The sequence below is a fragment of the Hibiscus syriacus genome, unplaced genomic scaffold (assembly GCF_006381635.1).
Source record: "Hibiscus syriacus cultivar Baekdansim isolate YM2019G1 unplaced genomic scaffold, ASM638163v2 tig00111566_pilon, whole genome shotgun sequence".
In the NCBI taxonomy this organism is placed as follows: domain Eukaryota; kingdom Viridiplantae; phylum Streptophyta; class Magnoliopsida; order Malvales; family Malvaceae; genus Hibiscus; species Hibiscus syriacus.
Genome location: NW_024063122.1, coordinates 459,961 through 467,784, shown reverse-complemented (window position 1 = coordinate 467,784; position 7,824 = coordinate 459,961). Strand labels below are relative to the sequence as shown.

General features: G+C 34.1%; 1 pseudogene; it reads right to left on the bottom strand.

The window, feature by feature from the left end:
* Positions 1-215: 215 nt before the first annotated feature.
* On the bottom strand, positions 216-2,358 carry LOC120165026 (annotated as a pseudogene).
* Between the last annotated feature and the right edge of the window lie 5,466 nt (positions 2,359-7,824).

The window sequence follows — 7,824 nt, the reverse complement described above, 5'->3', positions numbered from 1 at the left end:
AGGGAAAAGAAAAATAATAAGAAAATTTACATACCCATTTTTTAATTTCTATATCCGCCAATGATCTTACATGACCAAACTTGATCTTATATGCTTAGCTTATTGTTCAAAACAGGTTGCCGACAATAAACTATTCTAAATGGATCATGTAAATAAGAACCACACAGATCATTTAAAGGAACCAAAGTGTCGGCAGTCTTTATTAATTGGTGAAAATGCAGACAATAACCAGTCATTATATAATGATCTAAAGCTCCAGAGATGAAATCATTCAAAATATCATTCAAGGAAACACTGCAGCAAAGCCTTTTAGGAGACATAGTGAACAAAGATTGAAATTTCTAATCGTTTTCTCTACCTAATGCTTCCACCGTTTTCGTTACCCCGTATCGGAATTTAAGTGATTAGGAGGCAACAGAGCATCGTTTTCCGGCTTCACTTGCGTAGATCGTCTTTGATGCTCCACTTGGTGAAGCTGAGACGAGAGCTGAAGCAAGTCTATTGTTGGTCCATCCTGGCATGATATGTGATCCTTGGTATTCATGAATTCCGAACCTTGGTAAATCACATCGGTGATATCGAAGTCGGCAGCTTCACCGCCTTCGGATATCAGCAGGCCACCCATGTGACTTGCTTGAGTTGAAGAGAACTTATTGTTGTGGTTATGACTGCCTGGTATAACCAGGGAATATGCCAAGGGAATTCCGGATGAGTGGCTTGGTGAGTTCTTTGACTGCAATGACAGGAGAGAGAGCACAACCGGAATTCGAAATCTCGGATAATCCATGAATCGTTGGAGCTGAATCAAAGACATTGGTGTCTTCACTTCCTAACGAGGCGTCTCGGAATAAAGGACGTGATCCGGAATTCGTATGAGGATGAATTCCCGTGACTGCATTTGCTCCATTATCATGAAAAGAGTAGAACAGTTTGTTGACACCGCTAGGAGCCGGATACGGTGATCTCGAATGAAACTGTCCGTTCAGGGGAATGGCTGAGACAGGGCGATAATCGGTTCCGTCTTCAACTTTTATCCGTTTGCCCCATTCATTTTTCTCATGATGCAAAAGGCCAGTAGGTAGTAAATCTTGGCAAATAAAGGATGTAGCTGTCAACATATTCCCATCAAATCTACCACCATCATATTGCCAAGGAAGTTCCATGGAACAAGTACCATTACACTGAAGACTTTCGGTTCTCCCTGACCGAATACCGACTTGAGGTTTTCTCCGCCGCTCATTGTGGCCGGCAAGGCGTTTACGACAGCTCCTCTTGCCATCATCAAATTCAGCCAGCAAATGAAACCTGGATGATCAAAAGCTTAGACATATAATCAACCACATAGAATACAGAAAAAGTTTTAAAATTGGAACACAATTCCAAACTCCAAGACCCTATCTAAGGGCTTTAACAAGCAAAACTGACCTGCTGCATTGTTGACAGAAACGTTGTTCAATTCCATTAACAATAACTTTTGCAGTTTTGGAGTGAGCCTCACAAACTCTGTGCCTCTTGTGGTAGTCTTTCGAGGAAGTAAGATCCTTGTGACAACCGTAAACTTGGCAGTAAGCAGTGTGAGAATTCATGCTTGCATCTCGAACTCTCTTCGGCGGCGGCGTAGACGATTCCGGTGAAAAGAAAATGGGGGCTGCTATTGAAAAGCTCGAATTCTGGGAACCTTTATGTTCAAGAAATCTCCCAAGCTTTAAATCTATCAATGAAGAATCCTTAATATTACAGTCCACGACAGAGCATGAAAGCTTTGTAGCAGACTCATCATCATCATCATCCCCAGAAAAGGCATTAGCCAAACCCATCTTGTTGCTTAAAACATCCCCAATTGAACCGCTTGGTAGCTGTTTTGCTGATAATTCTCCAAACCCAAAGTCCCCAAAAGCTTGTTCTATCTCCCCATAAACATAACTCCAGGACTCCATTACAAGGGGAAAAAACACAGAAAATGAAGTTTTCTTAACTTTTCACTGCAGCATTTATATCAAACACAAAACAAATAAAAAAATCACTGGAAATTGAAGCTTTTTAAATCCGATTGCCAAATGAACTTAACAAAAAAGAAGAAAGAAAGAAACCCTAATCAATAAACAGCTCAAAGAATCACTTGACAACCCAACTTGAGTTCAATCAAGTTGAATCAACAACCAGCTCTTTTACTAAGTTTACAATAATTTCTTGACGATAATTATCAATGAAAGTTGCACAATGAGTGGTGTAGATTACCGGAATAGAGTGAACAGCGAAGTGATGATGCAATGATGATGCAATGTGATGGGGTGTGGGTGTGAGGGAGAGACAAGGAAGAGAGAAGGGAGAGAGAATTGGTAAAATGACTTGTTGATGTCATCCCAAAACTCCACTCATTGAACAAGATAGCCTTTTGTGGTTGCTATTTAATAGAATAAATTTGGCACATGTTTTTTTCCAAAATAATATAGATTAACAAGTTATGTATGCTAATATTCCAACATGATATATAAAATCTGGTATTTGTTTAAAACTTTTTAAATTTATTAACAATACATAATAATTTTATTTAAGTGTATGTAAATTTATCTAGATTTAAAATCTGACTCACTATCTTGTAATCGTATTAAATTGATAAAAAAAATATTTTTAAAATCATACAGTTGGATGTAGTTGTAAGGAGCGTTATAAAAAATAAAAAATAAAAAATAAAAAATTTTATTTAAAAGATGATATTATTATTTCAAGTCTATTATAAATATCGAATATAAATTATAAACATATTTATTATTTTAATAATTTTTTGTTATTTGCTTCTTTAGAGTAGGGAGCTAATTCCTTGGGTAATGTAATGATTTGCACCTAATAAGTACATATGCCTAATAAATTAGATAAATATATATTTAAAATTTTAATAGAAATTCAATTTTGGGAATTAAAAAATTAGATAAATTTTAACTAATATCTATCACAATCAATTAATTGTAGTCTGTATTTATGTATATACAGGCAAACAGTATGTGCTGCAGGCATTTATTTTTGGTAGGATGTGAAGCAATTGAATACTTTGGTGAAAGTCAAGCTCCATAGTCTTTGAACAACATACCGCAAGAATAAAGATATTTTAAAAAAAACTATTGACTAAAGTTTTTTTTTCCATCAATTAATTTGGTTTGATTTTAAAATTTATTGAGTGAGTTTATTGATAATATTGAGTTTTATTCTACTTAAGTTATGTGTTTAATTAGTTACATTTATAAGATATATACGTGTGCGTAATTAAAGATTAAGAAATTTTATGAACAAACATAATATTATGACCACATCAAACTATTAAAAAAATTGAACGGGACCTATAAATAATAATTATGTGTACGAATGTAAATTTTTAAGAAGTTATATTAAAATTTAAAAAGGTGAAAAATTAAAATCAATATAAATTATATGAGAATTTGAAAATTTTAAAATTGTGACTGCCCCTATCACTTCTTTCGGTTCGTCTGTGATTATATAGACATAATCATACAAAGTGTGCGAGAAGCTCAGATCTCTCTAAAAAAATTTAATTTGATGACACTTTGAATTATGTCAGTTTTTTATTAGTCTAGGATAATTACAAGAATAATATATGTTCGAAAGATTTTTAATTTTTTAACAACGAACACTCAAATACTCCTGCAGACGATGTGCTTGAACTCGAGACCTAGAGATAACAATCACTCCTTTAACCACTGAAATAATTTGATTCGCACTAAATATTTAATGGATCCTATTGTTTTGAACTTATGAATTGACTGATTCCAATTTTTTATCCTAATTTGGTCCTTAGACTTGAAGGATGGCTATAAAGTTGGGAGAATCGCCAAACCTACTTCTCTGTTTAGGTGAACACTTCTTTTGACGACGAAGATGGTCATGAATATCGATGAACATAGGGTCGGGTTAGATTTTTGGTCAATATGATATAATATGAAAATATATACCATTCGCTCAAAGTCATATTCGACTAGAGTTTAGGGGTTGACTTTACTCGTTCCAATTTTTTTAGTTAAAATTAAACCCAATCTAACATGAAATAAATATATTTATCAAAAATATTATTTTTATTCAATAAAAATAATGATCTAATTGAAGAACATATATAGAAGGTTATTATTGTAATTATCTCTAAATATATAATGTAAATTTATATTATTTTTCGGATCATATCGGATATTTTTACCCTAAACTTGAATCTAATTTGACCCGATCATATTTTTTAAAAACTCGGCCTGAATTCATATTCTTTTAAAAAATTTCGAACCGATCAGATCGGGTCCGTGCCAATCCCAAGTCATGAAAGCATCCTTGGAACAACTAGTGATGGGGTCATATGGTCCCCTACTCTGGAATACCAAAATTCTATGCATCTTCTCTTTTCATTTTCCACTCCATGCTCCAAGTTTGTCAATCAAAATTTAAAACACCACAACTTTCAAACAAATTTTCCACAACAAATACGATAATATCTTAGATTCTGTGATACCTGCATTGTGGGTGACGGAAAAAGATATTCGAAAGTATATAAAATTTTCTCTAATTTAATCATTCGATGTGTATTTTTTTAATTATAATTTAAGCTATTTATTTTTTTAAATGTATAGAGTATTGAAGGGTATAATACCTTTATAATTTAATCTATTTGATCTAATAGGTAGTCTCATAATCACAACTCTATGGTTTTCCCTCCCTTTTGAATGGAAAAGATAACAGACTAACTAATGTTTAGCCTTGAGGTAAATGGACCAAATACATCTCTTTCCAGGATAGGAATTAAAACAGGAGTAATCTGAAGAACGGTCAAGGTAGTTCGAGAGTGATCAGGAAGTTTGGCCAGCAAATCGGCAGGTTTGTTTGCTTCCCGCTGTACCCAGTTGAAACTAATCAGCCAATCGTTCCCCATCAGATTGCTGATAGAACGGACAAGGGGAATTGAGCTTGAAGATGCATGGGGATCTTGGATGAGCTTAAGAGCGTCAACTCTATGGGGATTTCAAACTTTGCCACAATTGTTGACATTTTAGATTGTACAGGCACGCCTAACATAATGATAAATACAATAATTAAGATAATTAAAATAAATAGTGATGCATTTATTAATCTTTTAATCCCGTTTCTGTTAAATTGAAATTTTAATCGATATAAACAAAAATGACATTGCATTTTAACCTTTTATCCACTAATTTAATAGTAAATTTACATAAAATAAGACATGCACAGGAGGCGAGATTTAAAGTGGTTCGGCTTTGCCTACCTCTACGGGCGAGATGAACAATAATCCACTATAGATGTATAGAATACGAAGAATACAAGTACATGATATCACATGTATCCCAAAACCCGATATAGATACTAAAACCCGATGTATCCCAAAAACTCTTTCAATCCCTACAAAATTATCTTTGTAACATAAACCCCAAAAGTTACAGAGATTCCAGAAAGATTACTGTAGACACACGTTTTTGTCTGGGTCTTTTATTATTATTATTATTATTTTTATTTTTTTATTTACATATGTTACATTATTTTGTAGACGCCAACAAGTGACCCGATTCAAGCCAAACATCAAGGCTATCCCCAATCCCATTACAGATTGCCCAAACAAAGACCCAAGAAGACCAGTTACAGCAGAACCGACCCAATTACAAGACCCATCCAAGAGAATCCAGCAACCGACCCGACCCGGTTCAAGCCACCACCGACCCAACTAATGCCTATGCCCTGCTCCACAACACCCTCACGCCAACACCACGCCTCACCCATACCCTGTGTAGCCATGCTTCTCAGCAATCCCAGCAGACTCCCACGTGAAGTAGCAACCCCACCATGCCTTGTTAACATCTCATCAAATAGCAAACCATCACCAATCACACGCAAGGAAGATTAAAGGGAAACATTCGGTGAGGACAAAGGGGAGATGGAGAGGATTTATGGGAATTCGAAAAAAATGAATAAAAGAAGAGGAGATTTGAAGAAAAAAGAGAAGAAAACACAGAGAGCAAAAAAAAAAGAAAATCCGAAGAGAAAAGGGAGAAAATCAAAAGAAAAAAAAAACAAAATAAGAAAAGAAAGAAGAGAGGAGAATATACCTACCTTGGTTCGTTGGGTCGGAAGTTCAAAGGCCGTTGTTTCCTTGTTATTTCGAAAGGAAAACAGTATATCTAGGGCTTTAGAGGGATTTTAAGGTTGAACGGGGTTGGGTTTCGATTTGAGGGAGGTGAGAGGAGTATTTTGGGGGTGGTGGCCTTTTTTCAGCCACCATTAGCTGCCGTGAGCGCCAACGGCAGTGACCCTTCTCCTCTCCGATGAGGGAGTTGAGAGAGTTTGAAAATTTCTCTCTCCTCCCTCTGCTATTAAACTCAACCAAATGATAATCTTGGCCTTGTTTTTGGCTATTTATACATATCACGAAACGGTGTCGTTTGGGAGGGGCCTTCAACGTGTTTTCAGCGCGTGGGCTAATTGTTGTTCATGTCCCTCCTCGTCTGTAACATTTTGTTTTAGCCATTAATGAAATGTGTGATTTTTATTTCGAGCCTCTATTTTTCAATGTTTCCATTTCAGTCACTAGTTTATGCGTCTTTTATTAAAGTCACTGCTTTGCATATTGTTCAATTATCATTTACTCCTTTATGTTTCTGGTTTAGTTTATTTTAGTCCTTAAACATTATTTATGGGTTATTTTCATTTCTGGTACCTATATTTGTTTAAAATGACTATTGTGGATCTGATTTATTTGTATTTGTTGTTCTATCCTTTAAAGTTTTTGTTAATTATATTTTAGTCCTGTAAATGCTTATTTTTGGTGATTTCATTTGGATTTGTAATGTTCAATATTTTTATTTTAGTCTTTCATGCATGAATATATTTAACATATTATGTAGTTATATGTATTATATTAAATAAATGTTCCTAGCTACATTTACTGTAAATATTTTATTTCCTATATTTCTAATTACATTTATTTCCAATGTTTTTTTATCTATTGAGGAGTTATTCGATTTTTTTCAAGAACATGTATGCGTAGAGTGAGCGTGGAAAGCATCACTTGGTCAAAGTAGTGCTATTCGATACGATATTTTAACGACATAGGAACTTGAAATAAATTTAGTTTATTTTACTAATTAAATTTTTATTTACTCAAATGATTCATTGCGTTTTTTGTGGTAATTTATTTTACGCAAATGTCAATTTTTAGTTTATATTTGATACACATTTTTATTGAGGAGAGAATATTCTTTATAGATAAGAAATAGGCGAGATAGCTTTCCCGATGGAGGATTGCTAATATGAGATTTCTTTTCAAGTTAAAGGATTTTCCCTAACAAATAAGTCGAAACAAGTTAATTAACTTTAATAAATGGACCATACTTTAATTATCGAAGCAAATTCTTGATTTCCACCATTACGACAACGTGTAAGCGATTAAGTACCAAATTTTGGGCCTTGTGGGGTGCTTATCATTCCCCATGCGTAACCGACTCCCGTACCCATTAAATCGAATTTCTGGTAAATGCAAACTAATTTTTGTCTTAAAAGGTTTTTTCTTAAATTTATTTTAAAGAACGTTTTTAGGTACTCGACCTACCTAGCCCAAAGGTCGATGGCGACTCCCATCCAAATCAATTCAAAATCACTAATTTTTCTAATAAAAGTCATAATTATTTTTTTTAAAAATATTTAATTGTTTTTTTCAATAAATGTTTATGACAGTTTTGCGACTCCGCTGGGGACTTTTTTTAAAGTCAGGATGTAAGTCGCTTACACATTGTCGTTATGTTGGAAATTATGGGTTTGAATTTA